Genomic DNA, 17,989 nt, shown 5'->3' with positions numbered 1-17,989 from the left:
TCAAGTTCTTTCCCCATCCTTAGGAAGATTTCTGCCATCACTTCTGTGAACAGTTTTTTTTTATGTCATCTGCACTCTCTCCTCTTTCTCCATTGACTCCAACCAATCTTATGTTATTCTTCTTTGCATCGTCTAGCAGCTGCTGGATTGATTTCTCGTGTTCCTTTACAATTTTAAAGCAATTTTTCTTTTCCTGGTCACTAATTGCAATCTTTTCTTCTATATCTGAAATTCTATCCTCACATTGGTTCATTCTGCTGCACAGACTTTCAAATGGAGTTTTTAATCTCCTGGAAATCTGTTTGCATCTGTTTTATGGATTCCATTTGTTTCCTATGTGATTCCATTATGTTCCTCAGATCCTCTATTTTTTTTTATCTGTGTCCTCTCTAGATTTATTAATCATGTCTTGCACCATGAGCAAAATCTTTGCTGTTATCTGAGTAATTATTTCTGATTTCATTTTTCCCAGATCCTCTTTTGTTGCCAGTTCAGAGTCCGGGTGGTTGAGTATCAGATTGTTCCATCTCATTTCCCTTTGGGGTTGCTGTAGGTGGTCCAGAAGTCTGTTTCTGAGGCTTGTTTATGTGTCTTCTCATTTTGATAACGGGGGGGGTGCTTCTGGTACCCACATGGCTCACCTTCCCTGCCCTAGGAGCTTGGGATGGCGGTGAAGGAGCTTCCTTCCGGGTTCTGGGACCAGCTCAGCTTCTCTGCCCTAGGAGTTTGGGATGGCAGTGGGGGAGCTTCTTTCCAGGTGCTGGGACTGGCTCAGCTTCTCTGCCCTAGAAGCTTGGGATGGCGGCGAGGGAGCTTCCTTCTGGGTGCTGGGACTGGCTCACCTTCTCTGCCCTAGGAGCTTGGGATGGTGGCGGGGGAGCTTCCTTCTTTATTTAAACAAGCTACTTAATAATTTTCAGGCCTTCATTTATTCCTTGGTAAAACAGACACAATAATATCTTGGTATCTAATGAGTACAACCTAAACTTGATATTCCTTCTTTTTATAGAAGCAAAATATCTTTATGGCTTTTCCAATAAGCACAATTATATTGGAAAAAAAGATATTTGTGGTTAGTCCATTAAATATTTAGACTAATGATTTGCAATCCTCAGTGTGTATCAGAACCACCTGGGGAACTTACAAACACTGAAGTCTGACCCTTACCCTAGGAGATTCTGATTTAATCAGGCTGGACTGTGGGCTGACCATTGGGATTTTCAAAAGCTCCCTAGGTGACTCTAATATTTGGCCAGGTTTAAGAACTGTTGTCTAGTGGTGATCCTTGAACGTGAGATGCTGTGGAATTCCTCAGAGGGCTTGTTAAAAACCAGATTGCAGAGACTCACCTCCAGAGTTTCCAATTCAATATTCAACAGACATGGGGTAGAGCCTGGGAGTTGGAATTTCCAGAAAGTTCTCTGATGCTACTGCTGGCAGTCCAGGGTCCCCACACTGAGAATGGGAGGGTCCAGGATCCCCACACTGGTGGAGAGGGTGGGGGATGATGCCATCACTCCCTATACACCTGTGCCCTGGTGAAGGGCTCTGAAAGGGGCAAGTTCAAGTAGGCCTGTTGGAGGCAGGAGAATGACAAAATGTCCTCAGTATCTTTCCCAGTCCCAGGGGCTGAGACTCTTTCTATGGAAGCTGTCACTACAGGCAGAACCTCGTGACAAAAGTCTGGTCCTCAAATTTTTTTTTTTAATTTTAGAAGCCGACAGCCAGCTGAAGCCCTCAAACTGGGTCTAACTCAGAAAGCCTGTGCACCAGTCCTCCTTTGTAGCAGAGACATTGGTCTCTCTCTTCCATTACCTCCATTAGTGCGGTTATTTGTGGCAATTCCTCTTTCTGGCTGCTCAGGATACAAAGTGCTGACTGTGAAGCCACACGTGATGTCTGAAACTTCCAGAACAGAAAGCAGGGATCTGACTATCTCTGACCCAGGTAACCAGACCAGCAGGGGGCAGGGTGGAAAATGTGACATACAAGCAGCCTGGGTGTGTAGGTAGAAGAGGAGCAGCTGGAGTCAATCTGGGCCCAAATACCCCAAATGAAGCTAGCTGGTCTTAAGGTACCTGAGCAGTTTGGAAAGCAAGGATTTTTTTTCTCTCTGTTGTTACTCAAATAAACGCAGTTTTGTGGAGTTGGTGTGTGTGGCACTGGGGAACCAAGGGGGGAAGGATAGGGATAGAGATATAAGATCTTTGCATACTATCTGAATGACTGGCTTGTACATTTTGCGGCATGGCAAGGAGGTAATTTAAGCATCCTGAGTTTACAGAGGAAAGATATTCAGTCCTATAGACTTGCTTTGGCTGACAAAACCATGTCAGGTTTAACAAGAAAAGCAAGAGTAATAGCTAACATATAACACTGACTCTGTGCTGCATAGTGTACGAAACTGTGCCACATACTGTGCTAAGTTCAAGAGACTTGCTCAAGGTCTCACAACCAACAAGGATTTTAACCCAGCCACTTCGGTCCCAGAATCCATGTTCTCAGTCCTGCAGGATTGCTTGTGAGGAAGTCTGGCACCAGTTCAGGATGCGGAGCTAAGTTCTCTCCAAGCCCATGGTCAGTATGGTGGTTAAGTTTAACCATGACAATTTGATAGTCTTGGGAGCCAACCAGGGGATTGGCAAAGCACTCTGGGTGGATGTGAGTGGGTCATAAGCATGATCTTGGTAACTGTATCTGGTCCCTTCCTCTCTGGCACTGTTCCTACACTCTGCTTCCAGGCCACCATCAACTGAGCAGTTTTGCTCCACCATGCCTCTCCACCCAGATGTTCCATGCATGATGTCTCCATGCACTCAAACTATGGACTAAGACCTCTGAAACCATGAGCCAAATTAAACTTTCCCTCCTTTGTGGGTGTTGGGCATTGGGTTCCAGAGATGGGAAAGCTGATTAATTCAGTCAGGTTCTGCAGGCTGAAAGCTGGGCCATAGCTCCTTGCTGGCCCAAGCATTGTTAGGTCATGTGTGATGCCTGATGATCTCTCCCTTTTGGACATCCCTGTCTTCCTGAAGATCCCTCACACAAAGTAGTGTCTGGCTACCTGAGCCAAGAAAGCCCCTCTTGTATGAGTAGGCAGAGTTTACCTCACCATCCTCCCCTTCTGGGTCCAGGTCAACACCTGGATGCCCTCGTGGTGGCTAACCTCCCCCTGTGCCTACCTAGATGTGCCTCCCCAGCCTCTCCTAAAGCAGCACCCCTTGCTGCCTTATAGACACCACACACTCCTCCTCTTTTCTCCTCATATAACTCTTTCCTCCTCTCTTCTCTCACCAGCCATCACCTTTCTGAGGAGATTCAAAGGAAAAATGGACCAGGAATTGGTCAAGCTAAGGTCTGCCTCTGCTCTGACATCTATTGACCATGTAATAGTTGACAGAACCTACAGCATTGTTCATAAGCAATGACAGTGGTATCAGGCAGGCCAGGCTCACCTCCTGGCACTGCTGCTTCTGGTTCTGGGGCAAGTGACTGAATCTCTCTGGATCTCCAGTCCCTGATATGTAAAGTGGGGGCAATAATTGTGACCTTATCCAGTTACTGAGAGGACCAGATGACCGCAAGCCAGTAAGGTGCTTAGAACAATGTATGGCACAGCAAATAAGAATTCAGTTAATGGTAATTATGACAGCTGTTTTTATGATGACTCCCCTCCGTGGCCTCCATTTACCTGGAAGTTGGATGGACTGATTTCCAGGGTCCCTTCCAGCTCCAACATCCTCTGACTCATTGGCATCTTTCTTGTTTCAGGAGTTTTTATTAGATTTCCACAACTGACTCATCTTTCACTATTTCTCCTCCTTATCATCATCACCATCCTTGAAACATATACCCTCCTTCCTTTTGTGCTCAGACCATTGCCCCATCATCTCAGGCCTGGTGGGGCTGAATAATCCCAGCCAGCCACCCTCCTGTGTGCAGCCATCACTTTGAGTCAGATTCCGTTGGATTTATAAGGCACCAGAGGAGTAGGTAGTCGATATGAATAACCATTACATCGGGGAGGGCTTTTTCTTCTCTCTCTGACTGATGACAGCTAAATTACTGCTAAATATAGGCCCTGAATTTGCATGAATCTGCAGCTTGCTACAGCCAGGCTGGGGGTTTTATTGACAGCTGAGGCGCTGGAGGCAGGCAGGCACCTGCTCTGTACACCTCTTCCTGAGGAAGCGTGGAGTCAGGCAGAGCACGCCCCTCCCTCACCTCCTCTCCATGCACTCCGCTCTCCAGGCTGCCAGTTCTGATGGTTCCAAGAAAAAAGGTTGGATTGTGGATTTGAATCCTAGATGTGCCATCTAGCTGGGGGATCCTGAACAAATTACATAACCACTTCGTTCTCCTCCTCCTGCCTCAGTTTCCTTATTGGTATAATGAGGCTAATAATAGCATAAAATGGCTAATATAAAGAGAAGTTCTAAGCTGGGATGCTCCAGATTTTTATCTTGTCACATTAGCACATTTGCTTTTCTTTGTCCTTAGATTATTGTCTCAAAATCCCAAAATGGCAGCTCTGGGAATCAAATCATATCACTATCAAATTCAAGGCAGAAAAAGAGAAGCAGCTTTCCTTGTCACTTACTTCCCTTTTTATCAAAAAGTATAATCTTTCATAGATATTACCAGGAGATTCTCACTTTATAGCTCACAGCAATAATAATAACAATAGTAACATTTATTGAGCACTTACCACATGACAGGTGACTTTCCATGTACTTTACACAGGTGAACTTAATCCTCACAACAATGCCCAAATAGATGCTATTTCTTTTCTTTTCTTCTTTTTTTTTTTTGGTACCAGAGATCGAACTCAGGACCTTGCGCTCGCTAGGCAGGTGGTGGAACCACTGAGCTAAATCCCTGACCCAATAGATGCTATTTCTAAACTGCAGAGAGGTTAGAGAACTTGACCAAGTATACTCAAAATGTAACTGTCTGTGCTGAGATTTGATCCCACATAGGTCAGCTATGGAGCTCAGGTTCTGTAACTGGAATTTGAATGATGATTACACTCACTTGTTCAAGTTTAGATCATGACTAGTGAAAGATGGGACCCTGGGCCAGAGAAAGCACCTACCTTTCCAAGCAACTGGGGCTCTGGAAACTAAGAGAAAAAGGCAAATGGCCTGGGGAGAAACCAAAGTTGTCTATGCTACTGCCTCACTGGGTTGTTGGAGGGTTAAAAGACAAACAGTTCCTGATCTAGTCTATTCAGGCTGCATCATAAAATACCAGAGAGCGGGTGACTGAAACAACAGAAATTTATTTTTCTCACTTCTGGAGGCTTGAAGACCAAGACCAAGATGCTAGCAAAGGAGGTTTCATTTGGAGGTCTCTTCTCTTATCCTGTAAGTGGACACCATCTCACCATGTGCTCACATGACCCCTTTTTTGGAGAGAGAAAGAGAACATGACAGCGGTCTCTAGTGCCTCTTATAAGGACACTAATCCCATTGCCAGGGTCCCACCCTTGCGACTTTATATAACCTTAATTACTTCCCAAAGTCCTCATCTCCAAATACTCTCAAATTGGGGGTGAGAGACACAACATGTGAATAGCTAGATCCTCAATTCAGTCACAGCAGCCCCTGAGTATCTTTCTCAAAGTAGATATCTAATAAATGATATCTAATAAATAATATCTAATAAATGATATCCTCTTCCACCTCCTCCTTCTTCTCCTCCAATTATTGATTCAATTAGTTATTTTAGACACACTCTATGAGGCTAACCTCAAGAAACTAGTCTAGTTGGGGAGAGAAGACAAGAAATAGTTAAGTCACGACTCACAGAACCAGTTGTCTAAGGGCCAAGTGCCTGAGCTTGTTAGGGAATGTGCCAGATGGAGCAGTGGGTCCTGCTTTTCCTGTCGATAATGGTGGCCAATCTGCTGAACTTCCAGATCTATCCTGGGCTAGGATGCCTCAGAGCAGATCCAAGTTAACTTAGCGACAGGTTTTTGGACTTCCTGAGCTAGACCATTGAGGATGGAAAAATCTCAGCTGGCAGAACCAGTTTTGGAGAGAGATGATTTTCCGAGGCTGGGGAAAGCTGGACCAAATGTGAATAAGGCTCAGGCTTAAAGCTTGCGACATCATCAGAAGACACCAAAGAAGAGATCTGGGTGAGGGGAAACAACATGCCTGGTGCCAGGTCCACCCCTAGAGTGTCAGCTGGCAGAGCTGTTGGTGGACTGATACCTGAATGAGGACTGGGCACAGGGACAACACCATTGCAAAGTCTGGGGAAATATTACCAAAGAAGGAGCATTGACATTAAGAAGCATGGTTTGGAGGTACCAGTTGCCATGTGGAGGAAGCCAGAGTGAGAGTGAAAATGCGTCCCAGCTGCCTGGAACTAATGCTGCCTTCTCAAAAAGCCAGCCAGCACAAGACAACCAGAGCTCAGTCCAGGTCCTCACCAAGAAGTGTTGTGGTGGTTATGGAAATACCACATTAAAGGCCATGAAAGGACAGCTCTGTGAGCCAATGGAGCTTCCAGCACAGGACAAGTGACAAGGAGGCTAATGTGCCCAATGGCACAATTCTAAGGTTGACCCAGGTCCAAATCCCAGCTCTCCCATTATTAACTTGTGATCTTGGACAACGACTGAAACCTCCAAATCTCACTTCTTTTCCACCTGGTTAATGAAGATGGTGGTCACTGAGATTACGGGAGATGGGTATGCAAAGTGGTGCAAGTGTCTGCCACACAGTGGGAGGGGGACCATGGCTCTGTCTTTTAAAGCTAATGGACCAGTGGATGGATGGAGGCAGGCTGCCTCTGTTGCCTGTGGCTTCCTGTCACTGACAGCAGCTACTCAAGGCTTTCGTGATGAAAGCCCTGTGTTGGGAAGAATGTCACCCTGGGAGGACTCTTTGAACCCCTCCTTGATGGAAGATGAATCAGTGGTCAGCTTCATTTCACAGGCAGGCCCTCTAATCCCAACTTTTCATCTGCTTTTCTGCCATCCCCAGGATGTCTTCAGTCAGGAAGACATTTGTGTTCTAAGACTAGCCCCTCTGAGAGCAAGGCTTGAGGTTCTATCTGCCCCACCCCCAGATAATCCTGCCTGGCCTTGGAGCTTGGATTCTAGTGATGTTTAGGAGGGTTCTGGGCAGTGCTCACCCATCCAAACTCCTTCAGTCACCCCTTCAGGCATTTCCCGTCTGTGGCCAGCCCTAATCTCCCACAGAGCCCAATGGCAGGTGGTTCTGTCCTGGAAACATCAGTGGGCTAGAAACATATTTGAATGCTCTGGGCAGAGCAAAGGGCAGAGACATCCTGGTTGGAGATGGGGTAGCTGCCTGGCTCGCCTCTGACTGGCTTCCGGATTATGCCCCAAGAGGCTGAGGGTACCCAGCTTTCTGCCTGGGTCCTCATCTCCTCCCCTCTTCCAGGGTAGGCCCAGTTTGTTTTCCTCCTGGAATTCCAGGAAGGGCCTGGCTCTAGATCTTGTTCTACTGCATTTCAGAAACATTTTTCTTTATTCATCCTGCCAGAGGCACTGACTCCCTCTTGTACCATGAGCTGATGGGGTAGATGTGGCCAAGCTCTCTTAGAGCTTGGATTCTGTCACCGTGGCGGGCTTCCCATGGTTTGGTGTGTAGTTACACTGCACCCTGCTATCTTCCACTCTGTCCCTGGCTGTGCCTGCCATTTCCCCAGCATGGCCAGCCACCAGCCAGTTTCTGCTCAGCTGTGTAGGCATGGCAGCTAATAGGATGGATGCGTGGACTTTAGTTCCCCTGTGGACCTCAAATTTAGATATAAAATATTGCATTAGCATGCAGGTTCAAAGCCTTCTACAAGTGGTTCATAATCCTCCAAAATGTTTTAACACAGTGGATGAGAGCCCTTCTCAGTAACTCTGATCATACACATACGGTGTCTTATTCATCTTTATGTCAATTGTTCCTAGCCCAGCATCTGATGCACAGTAGGTGCTCAATAAATATTCACTGGATGAATAAATGATCAATGAATATAGGGACAAAGATGTGATGCATCCTGAATCTAGTGGAGCAAGGAAGGAACTTGCTCTCCACAGCCCCTGGAAGGTGAACATGCTTCTCTGCTCTGATTCTTTCCATGATGGGGAGTTTCCTCTTGCACAGAACAACTCAATGCACTGATTCTCTTGGACAAAACTGAGTTCTTTCCTTCTTCAACTTCTACCCTTTGGCTCAAGCTTTTCCCTGAGAGGCTGCCCAGGAATCAGTTCACCTTTTGGGCACTTTGAGGCAGCTTCTCAGAAGTGCAGGCATCACCTGCTCAGCATCTGCCAATGCCAATGATATTTGCTGTGCCCAGCCAGGTCCCTCCTAAGAAAAGTTGGCACAGAGTTATGGGGTGGGTATTCTCCAACCTCTATGAGGTGTCAGCTTCAGAGAGATCAACCCTTTGTGAGGTCTCTTCCCAGAATGAACCACAATTTTATGGACAGAACAAAGAGCATCAGAACAAAAGAGAGATTTTGAGCTCGTAGGAACCAATCACCTCAGTTTACAAAGGAGCCGACTGATGCTCAGAGAGGGGAAATGCCCATCCTTATGTCATGCATCTGGAGCCACAGTCCAGCTCCCCTGGCCCTTAGTCCATTACTTCTCTTCCTGGACTCTGCAGCCTCCTTCCTGCAGCCCTTGGAATGACATTTGGGGGTGGCTAGAGTCCTGTTGACAGGTTACAAATATCAGCTCCCCTTGGGTGGCTGGACTTCCCTGCATCTGTCACGGGCTGGAGTTCCTTCCTGCTTTGGTGAGTGTTGGGGGCTGAGAGTTCAAACCTTAACCTCTGTGCATGTGCTCTGGGCTGGCAAAATATCAGGTGTGCCAACTTCTCATGCAATGCAGGGCAATGTTTCTAGGATGATTTCCGGGGCCAGATAGTGTAGGCTTCAAATCTTAGTTCTTCCACTTCTCAGCTGGGTGACTTTGGGTAAATGACTTGACTTGTCTGCCTCATCTTCATCATCTACAAAATGGGATCACGGGGCTGTTTGAAGCCTAAATGAGGGTAGGTGTTAGTTATTATGACTGCTGATTCTCACTCTGATTTCCCTATTTGCTGGAGCCCAATCACCTGAACCAAGCAGAGACTTGGGCCCAGTAACTTTCTGTGCCATAAGAAATAGTTGCTGGGGGCTGGGGATTCATCTCAGTGGTTTTGCCACCGGCTGCACAAGCACAAGGACCCGCGTTCAATCCCCGATACCAAAAAAAAAAAAAAAAGAAAAAGAAATAGTTGCTGGCATACTCCAAGGGGGAGCTCAGCAGGATTTCCTGTTTCTGAGGAAACATGATCTGCAACAATGCATCCAGCAAACCCATCCAGGGAAGTTGCTTCCACGAGGCAGTGTTTCACAGTGGTTAGAACAGTGGTGGCGAACCTATGGCACTCATGCCACAGCGGGTATACGGACTCCTCTCTGTTGGCACGTGACCCGAGTCTCTGGACAATAGTTGTTTTTTCTAACTAAAACCTCAGTATTCAGGTTTAACTGCAGTGTTGGCACTTTGCAATAAATAGAGTAAATCGGTTTTGGGTTGTCATTTGGGCATGTCCCTAAAAGGTTTGCCATCACTAGGTTAGAGCCAAGAGCCCTCTGGGCCTGAATCCTTAGTTTCACTTCCTAGACATCAAATTCCTTTGCTTCTCTTTGACTCAGTGTCCCTATAGCAAAAGGGAGATGATAGTACTTGCCCTGAGCTTTGCCCTGTGAGAATGAAGTACCAGATGTGAAGGATGGTGTCTGATATCCAGTATATCATTGTTACTAATGATGTTACCTAATATTTATTGAGCACTTAGCATGTGCCAGGTACTGTTTCAAGTGCTTTTAGATATATTCATTTAATCTGTACAACAATTCTATAAAATAGAATTTTTATCATCTTTTGCCAGCACAAAAAATGAAAGCATGGAGAAGTTAAAAGTGACTTGCTTGTAACTTAGATTTGCAGCCAGATATTCACACACTGATTCACCACCTGACACCGTGGAGGTGCCACACATGACAGGAGTGGCTGCTGAAGCTTTCTGATTGGTAGTAGAAGTTGCCATCTATCTCAAGGAGGCATGAGGCTGTCTGGAGCCATCTTTCTCCAGAAAGCTTGGGCCAGCACCAAGGATACAGCTTAGCGTGATAAAGAGAGAGAGAAATTGACCCTGGCAGAGCTCAACTGCTAAATTTTCCATGCAGTAATCACTGACCATGTTCCTAGGCTAAAGCCCAGAAGCAAAACAGCTGTTGGTTTTATCTCCTAGGGGCACCTGGCAAAAGGAATCTGCTTTTTAGACTACCATGGTTTAATTTAACTATGGCCTAAATTGATGTTGGGAGGGTGAGCAAGGCAGGAGGAAGACAAGGGCTTGGGCATCAAGACATAGCCTGGGCTGTCTGGTCTACCCCCTGTTCCACAGGATGCATGTGGGGTTCCCTGATCTACTCTGAGACTAACTAGGCATATCTTAGAATCTGATCTATCAGCATTCATAACCAATCTCAAACTTCCTGGTCTCTCCTAAAATGAAGTCAATCCATCTTTCTAACCCTCAGCTTTCTGGGAGCTTCACCAACCAAGATCTATATGCTAAATTCAGCCCAAGGACCTTAGAAAAGTACTAGACCACCTTATATCTAAGAAAGACCTGGGGTAAGGAATCAGGTCCTGTTTTTGTTACTACTACCAATCCCACCAGACTACCACTGTACCCAGCACAAAGTAGGTGTCAAGGTACCCACATGTCCAGCACACAGTAGGTGTGAAGGCTACCTCTATGCCTAACACATATTAGGAGACAAGGCTGCTTCTATACATAGTGGACAGTAGGTATTAAATAAATGTTATTTCTGTTGTAGGGTAGAACTACCTTGGGAAGCTGATACTGAACAGGAGGACAGATAGGCAGGAACTAAAAATACCTGGTCAGAGATAGTAGTCAGCAATGAGCAGTTCATGAGCAAGCCGTGCTGATGATGGCAGGGCCAGGGAGTGTCTTAAATGATTAGTAGACCAAGAGACAGTGCTCAAAACCCTTGGCCCATTCAGCCCTGAAGTCCTCACATGTGGTACTCACCACTCACAGGCCCTTAGCGATTCCTATAGGCAGCAAGTGCTTAGAATGGAAGTGCAATGAAGTCCAGGAAAGCAGCAGTCTGCACTTCTGACAAACAGCCACCCACTCTCCAGGCAGAACAGGACCCCAGGTCAGAGCTTATGATTGCACGGTAGTGCATGGTCTTCCCCAGAGCAAAGCCCACCAAACATTTGTGCAGCCAGGAAGAGTGCCTGCCTCTCCAGGTGCAATTCTGAGGACTCCAAGAGCCAGTGCTCATCAGGAGACATGACCCAGGGCTCCAGGAGTCAGTACCGGGACTCCACACAGATTGCATCCCACGCCTTGGGAGCAGCAGTTGATGGGGGCCTTAATCCTGGGCAATGGGTTCTGCTCTCCTGGCTGCAAGTCTGCAGGCAGCTGTTAATGGGTTGGCCAGAAAACAGCAGCCCCACTCTATCATTGCTGGGGACCATTTGATCAAACAGATTTTGGATGACAACCTTAAATAAGAGTCCAATTCTTTGCTCTGGACCACTGAGCTAGGAGGACATCCATGCTGGAACAGCCTCACATTTCAGAGAATGGATATTGCCTCCTTCAGAGTTAGGCTGGGGCTGGTCTGCAATGTGATGGAAAGATTCTTCTTACAGTATACCTTTCATATTGTCACTTTTTTTTCTAGAAATATTTTATGCATACATAATCCATTTTGCATCAAGTTCCTTGGTTTTTAAAAAGTAATATATCTTAGATGCATCTATATCATCTGCCTTCCTTTTTCATGGCTGCCTAATTTTTCATGCCATAATATCCTATAATTTATCTAATTAGTTTTCCATTGAGTGACATTTAAATTATTTTTTGTCTTTTGATATTTCTAACCAATATATCAACTTGTATTCCTTTGGTACAGGTATGAGTGTATCGGAAAGATAAGCTCCCAGAAGAATACAGATTACTGGATCAAAATATATATACTGTTTAATATTTCTTTAAGGGGCAATTGGGAGGTTCTTTGCAGAAGGAATAGTGAACACATACAAAGAAAATGTGATGGATGTTTAGGCACAGTGTATGGAAAGCATAAAGATAACCTGAAGATATACTCTCTTCACTGAGAATCTACTTCTATGATTATGATGAAGCTAGCCTTGGGTTTAGCTCTCATTGTCTCTCTGGCCCAGGTCGGCTTCATCAAATAGAATCAGCTGGCATGCTATGCTTGCAGGCCCCACCTTGTGGGAACTCGTTTCATGATGGAGGATCTGGTTCCACAGTCCTTCTATTTTTTAATGGATTACATCTCCTCGTTTAGGACATGGATCTCACAGAATTCATAAAGTGAGGCCAGTAGAGTAGGCAAGCAGTTTGTGCAACTCCTATAGTGACCACTTCCCACGCATATTCTGCATACTTCACTGCAGTACCCACTTCCTGTTTGCATGGACTATTTCCTGAAGGAAGACTGGCCACCCCATATACTCTGCAGCTTCACTGATTTCTCAGCCTCTTCTGTGTCTTAAGAGGATTTGAGAAGAAAATGCTTGGCAGAGTTATTCACAGCACATCATCCCAATCAAAGTGGGCAGTTGGTGAGGAGCACAGAGCTCCAGCTGACCTGGTGTTGAGAGAGGTCTCCAGTGCTGGTAGTAGTTTAAGGAGTACTTGGGATCCTGGTAGGTAGCTGAGGGCAGGGGGCTCTGGGGCCCTGAAGGGCTGGCCAGGGTGAGTGCTGTTCAACTCAAGAGCTACTGAAGCAGGAACCATCTCCACTGAACATCTGGCTCACTCTTGTCATTTTGATAGATGTCACCAAATTCTCCAGCAAGGAGCCTTCACCAATTTGTCCCACAAACAGTTCACGAGAATACCTATTTCACTACCCCTATCTACCACTGTGTCTTATTAAACCTCTGAATTTTACCAATCAGAGGAAAATAATGTCTGATTTAAAATGTGCATTTCTTAAATTATGAAAGATAGTTTACATATTTTAAAAATACATTAGTAGCCATTTGCAAATATTTTTCTCTGAAATATTTTGTATTTGTTCATGAGTTTTCTTTTGTTTTTGCCCATTGTTGGTTCCTCTTGGTTTACTTGTCATTTTCATATCAATCTATAAGGGCATTTGATATATTAAGTAAACTAGGTCTTTGTCATTTGAGTTGCAGATATTTTTCCCCAGTTTGTTTGTTGACTTTTGAGTTTATTTATAGTACTCTTTGAAGTTCACAGAATTTAATTTTTCTACTCAAATGACTCAGTTATTTACCTTTTCAGTGTAGAGTTTGTATCTTGCTTAGAAAAGCTGTCTCCACTCCATAATCATTAAAATAAAAGTTCATGTCTCTTTCTTGTAGCTTTATTGCATTATTTTTTGTATTGAAGTCTTTGCTCCATCTGGAATTTGCTGAAAAGTGAAGACAAAATCCAGCCTTACTTTTGCAGAGGGCCAGTTACTTTTCTCAATATACCTTGTTAGATAATCCTTTTGAACTGATTTGAAATACCATATTCATCATATGCTAAGTTCCTATATGTTCTTGGATCTCTATCTGAATTCTATTTTCATTTTTCCACCTGGCTTCTCTTAGCACCAGTTTTAAGTATTATAGATTTTTATTATGATTTGTTGTCCGGCAAAGCTTATTGTTTTCTTATTCTTCTTTAATTTCAGATTTTTTCTGGCTAGTGTCATGTTTGTTTCTTCACATAGATTTTAAATCAGCTCATCTGACCCTCTGCAACCCCTAAATTCTGCAGGTATGTTCATAGGATCACACTGCCCTGTGAATATTTCTCTTTTCCAGAGAAAGCAGAGTTTCCTTGCGCTGAGAGGCTCTTTGGATAGGGGTCTGTCCATGAGTTTGGAAAAAATGTGATCAACTCAACTTCTTGGCAGAGATGCCTCACGTAAGATGTTCTCTAGTGCTATAATGAAAAGGGTTCAGTGGTTAAATAAGCTTGGAAAACCTTGGGTTAAAAAAAATTAAACAATGTCTTATGAGCAGATACTATTGGGCACCTGCCACATACCAAGTTCTGCATGCAAGACCAGGAATACCGAGGGAGGGAATCAGGTGCAGATCTGGCTCTCACCAAGCCTATGGTCTAACTGGAGACACTAAGCCAAAACAAATTCAAAATATGAATTTACTCAGGCTTGTGACTTAGGTGCCAAAGAGGGGAGCCGAGCAAAGGTACTATGAGGAAGACTCACTGGCCCAAGGCCCTACCCTTCTCTGAGGGAGGAATGTCTTGCTGAGGAAGTGATGTGGAAGCAGGTGTGCTCCTGGTAGAGCAAGACATGGCATTTCCCAAATGTTCTCGTCATGGAACACTTTCTAGGTGGCTTTTCTAGGGCCATTTCTGCAGAATGGTCTTTGGGAAATACTAACATCTTACTCCTCTCTAAGAAGGTCTGTAACCCTGATCTGTCTCGAAAGAGTCAGATCTCTAGAGAGTTTGTTTGACTTCTCTGAGGCTCCTTTTCCTAATTCATGAAATGGTGCATGCATATTCTAGAGTGACCACAACAAATTACCACAAACTTGGTGGATTAAATTATATAAATTTATTCTCTCACAGTTCTGGATGCCAGAAGCCCAAAACCAAAGTGTCAGCAGGCTTACACTCCTGCTGGAGGCTGGAGGGCAAGTCCTTCCTAGTATCTTCTCTTCTCACTTCTCTTGGCTTTAGCCATTCCTTGGCTCGTGGATGTGCATTCTGGTCTCTGCCTCTGTCTTCATATGGCCTCTCCTCTTCTCTCTCTGTGTCTTGCTCTCTTCTGTCTCTTATAAGAACACTTGTCATTGGATTTAGGGTTCACTGGGATAATCTAGGATGATCTAATCTCCAGATCCTTAAGTCAATTACATCTGTAAAATTACATCTTTTCCCAAATAATATCGTATTGACAAGTTTATGGATGCATCTTTGAGGAGGAGGCAATTCAACCCACACACATGAGAATCAGAGCTTGTTTCAAAGAAGTGTTGGGCAATTTCCATGAAACAGGTACATGAAGTTGTCTGGGCCAGAGTGGGTTGCTGTTGCTTCCCTCCCCCACTTCTCTAGTTTTCTCCATTCTCATGAGGCCTTAGTACCACTAATTCACAATGAAGTGGGGGTGGGGAATAAAGGCTTGTTCTCACCCCTCCCTCCACTTGAGAGGATTTCATTTTAAGTGAGGAATCAGAAGAGGGAAATCACTTCTCCTTTTTCCTGGCCTCCCCCTTTCTGAGTTCTGGTCCCTATAGGAGTCATTTACTGGCTCTTCTCCAGGAGGTCAGCTACTCCCCTGCACTATGGTCTCCAGCCTGGACCTAACCTTACCAAGTCATCGGCACACACGTGTCCGGAAGCTGAGAGTGAGGAACCTGGCAGCCCCTCCCCCAAGTCATCTCCCACTCTGACAGCTCCTGGGGGACTTCCATCTTCAGAGAATGCCTGGATGCTTTTCCTCATCATCTGGGTTTCTTCTGCAAAACAAAAACAACCTCTCTGACCTCTTGTCTTCCCTGACTTTGCTTGTTGACATGTGCTTGTCAGGCTGATGTTGAGAGGCATCAGCTAGAGATACTGTTGGGGGGCGGGGAGAAATATGCAAACGAAGATGCAACTGAAAGGTCCCTATGCCCCTGGGGTGTATTCATGTCTTGTCCTGCACTCTGACTTCTCCAAGCACTTCATGCCCCTGAGGCAGTCCCCGTGCCTTGGACCCCTGTTCCTGTGCCTTTTGGGCCCTGGGTCCCTCTGTCCCATGGTCCTCTGCACCTTTGCCTCTGGTCTCTGTCTCCATGCCCTTCCCTCCTCTGCTTCCCATTCCCCCTTCATAATGACAAATCGATGGTAATTGCTTAAGTGCAGCTGTTCAATTCTCAGACTGTTGAGGGAGAACTTAATGTCCAAAGAAGTCCCCTAAGAACACATGCTGCTTGAATTATGTAAAGGTGAGCAGAGAGGGGTGAATTTCATATGCAGAAATCCTTTCTGGCATTAAAGTTTCATGGGAAAAACTGAACCCTTGGACTTCTATTTCTGGTCAAAGCTTATCTTCCTTCCTTCAGCACACATTTATTGAACTTTTATTATATACAAAACCACAGTCAGGGTGCTATAGGGAGAAAAGAGAAACTAATTACTGAGTCTTAGACCTTTCCTGCACCCCACCTGCACATGCTTTGGAACCAACCACCTACTCTGAGATGAAACTATTCCAAGGTGGGCATCATAGCATCCGTACATCCATCCGTTCACCCAGGATATATTGACTGAGTGCCTGCTTGGAGCTGGCTTCACAGCTGGGCACCAGAAGCCCTGAGCTAGTGGAGGGTGAGACAGCTGTTGAAAGGAAGGAGTGGGCACCTTTAGAAAGAATGATCTTGTATAGGTGGCACTTTTTAAGGTGGGTCTTGGAGGCCAAGTACAGTTTGGATAGAATGCTTATGTATATACATGGGGAATAGAAGGAGGTCAAGCATCCTATCCCATTTCCTTTTCTCCCCAGAATTTATATGCATTCCAGGGCCAGGTCAATTCTAGTTAACTCAGGAAGCTCAGCCTCACAAGCTCTTCCCACCTGGAGCTGTCTTCTCTCTCTGCTTTATATTGACCCAGTATCAACCTCATGCTCTTGATTTTCATCAGAGTCAGAGTCACCATATTAATACATTTTATGTTGCTCTAACAGAATCTCTAACACCAGGGATGTCATAAAAAGAAGACGCTTATTTTGCTTACAGGCTTGGAGGTTGAAAGTCCAAGATCAGGTGGCCTTGCCCTGTGATATGCCCATGCCCATCCCTGGCTGCAGCACAACCTGGTAGAGAAGCGGAAAGGGAAACAGGCTTCCCATAAGAGCTTCAAGCAGCTGCTCCTGCCAGGCATGGTGGCATGCGCTTGTAGTCCGAGCTACTTGGGAGGCTGAGGCAGGGTCTCACTCTATTGGCCAGGCTGGAGTTCAGTGGCTATTCACAGACGAGATCCCACTACCGATTAGCACAGGAGTTTTGACCTGCTCCATTTCCAACCTGGGCTGGTTCACCCCTCCTTAGGCAACCTGATGGTCCCAGCTCCTGGGAGGTGATGGTATTGATGCCAAACTCAGGGCAGATACCCAACCGGCATAGCACATTGCAGCCCAGAAGTCCTGAACTCAAGAGATCTTCCATCTCAGCCTATAGGCCCATGCTACCACATCAAGCTAGCTCTCAGTCAGTAGAGGATGAGACTCTTGATCTCAGGGTTGTGGGTTCGAGCCCCATGTTGGGTGCCAGTTACTCTGACCTCGCAGGACTCACTTCTATAAACAAGCCAATTGGGAGGCTAACTCTTTATAGCCTGCACTGCTTACGGCCTGCTTTGGACATAATCAATATTGCAGTCACCCGCAAAAAAGGAGGAGGAGAGAAGAAAAAAGCCTGAATCCCTTTGGAAAGCAGGGTCTCCAGGATCTAACCACCTCCTAGTAGCCCATGCCTCTAAGTTTCTGCATCTCAGCACCACCATCCTAGGGACGAAGCTCCCAGCACATGAACCTTTGGGCTACAAACCACATGTAAACAGCAGTCACCACCACAAAGCTTTGTGTGTAGCTAGAGGCACCTTCAGTCCTCTCTAGCTTGGCCTCCAACCCCAACTTGTGTATGTAAAGAGAAGTAGGTTCAGTTAAACAGTGTCCATGACACCTTCAACCCCACACAGGGCTCAGCAAGGAGAAAAGAGTGGTATGAAGATCCATCTCCCCATGGATGGGAGTGTAAGCCCTATGAATGTGGTGATTTGTCTGTCTTGCTCCTTGTTCTGTCCTGAGGCCTCGAATGGAGCCTAGAACAGTGTCTGGTATATGGTAGGGACTTGGGAATGTTAAATGGATGATGCCATGCACCAATCCCCTTAGATGACT

The 17,989-nt window shown here is 45.5% G+C and overlaps 1 pseudogene; it reads right to left on the bottom strand.

Moving 5' to 3' along the window:
• Positions 1–17,007: 17,007 nt before the first annotated feature.
• Positions 17,008–17,288, bottom strand: LOC147827205 (signal recognition particle RNA; annotated as a pseudogene).
• Between the last annotated feature and the right edge of the window lie 701 nt (positions 17,289–17,989).

This window comes from Heterocephalus glaber, unplaced genomic scaffold (assembly GCF_053883595.1).
Source record: "Heterocephalus glaber isolate CG9 unplaced genomic scaffold, H.glaber_assembly_v1.0 deba00001452, whole genome shotgun sequence".
Classification (NCBI taxonomy): Eukaryota; Metazoa; Chordata; class Mammalia; order Rodentia; family Bathyergidae; genus Heterocephalus; species Heterocephalus glaber.
Note: the sequence above shows the minus strand (reverse complement) of the source record. Positions and strands in the feature narration are given on the sequence as shown.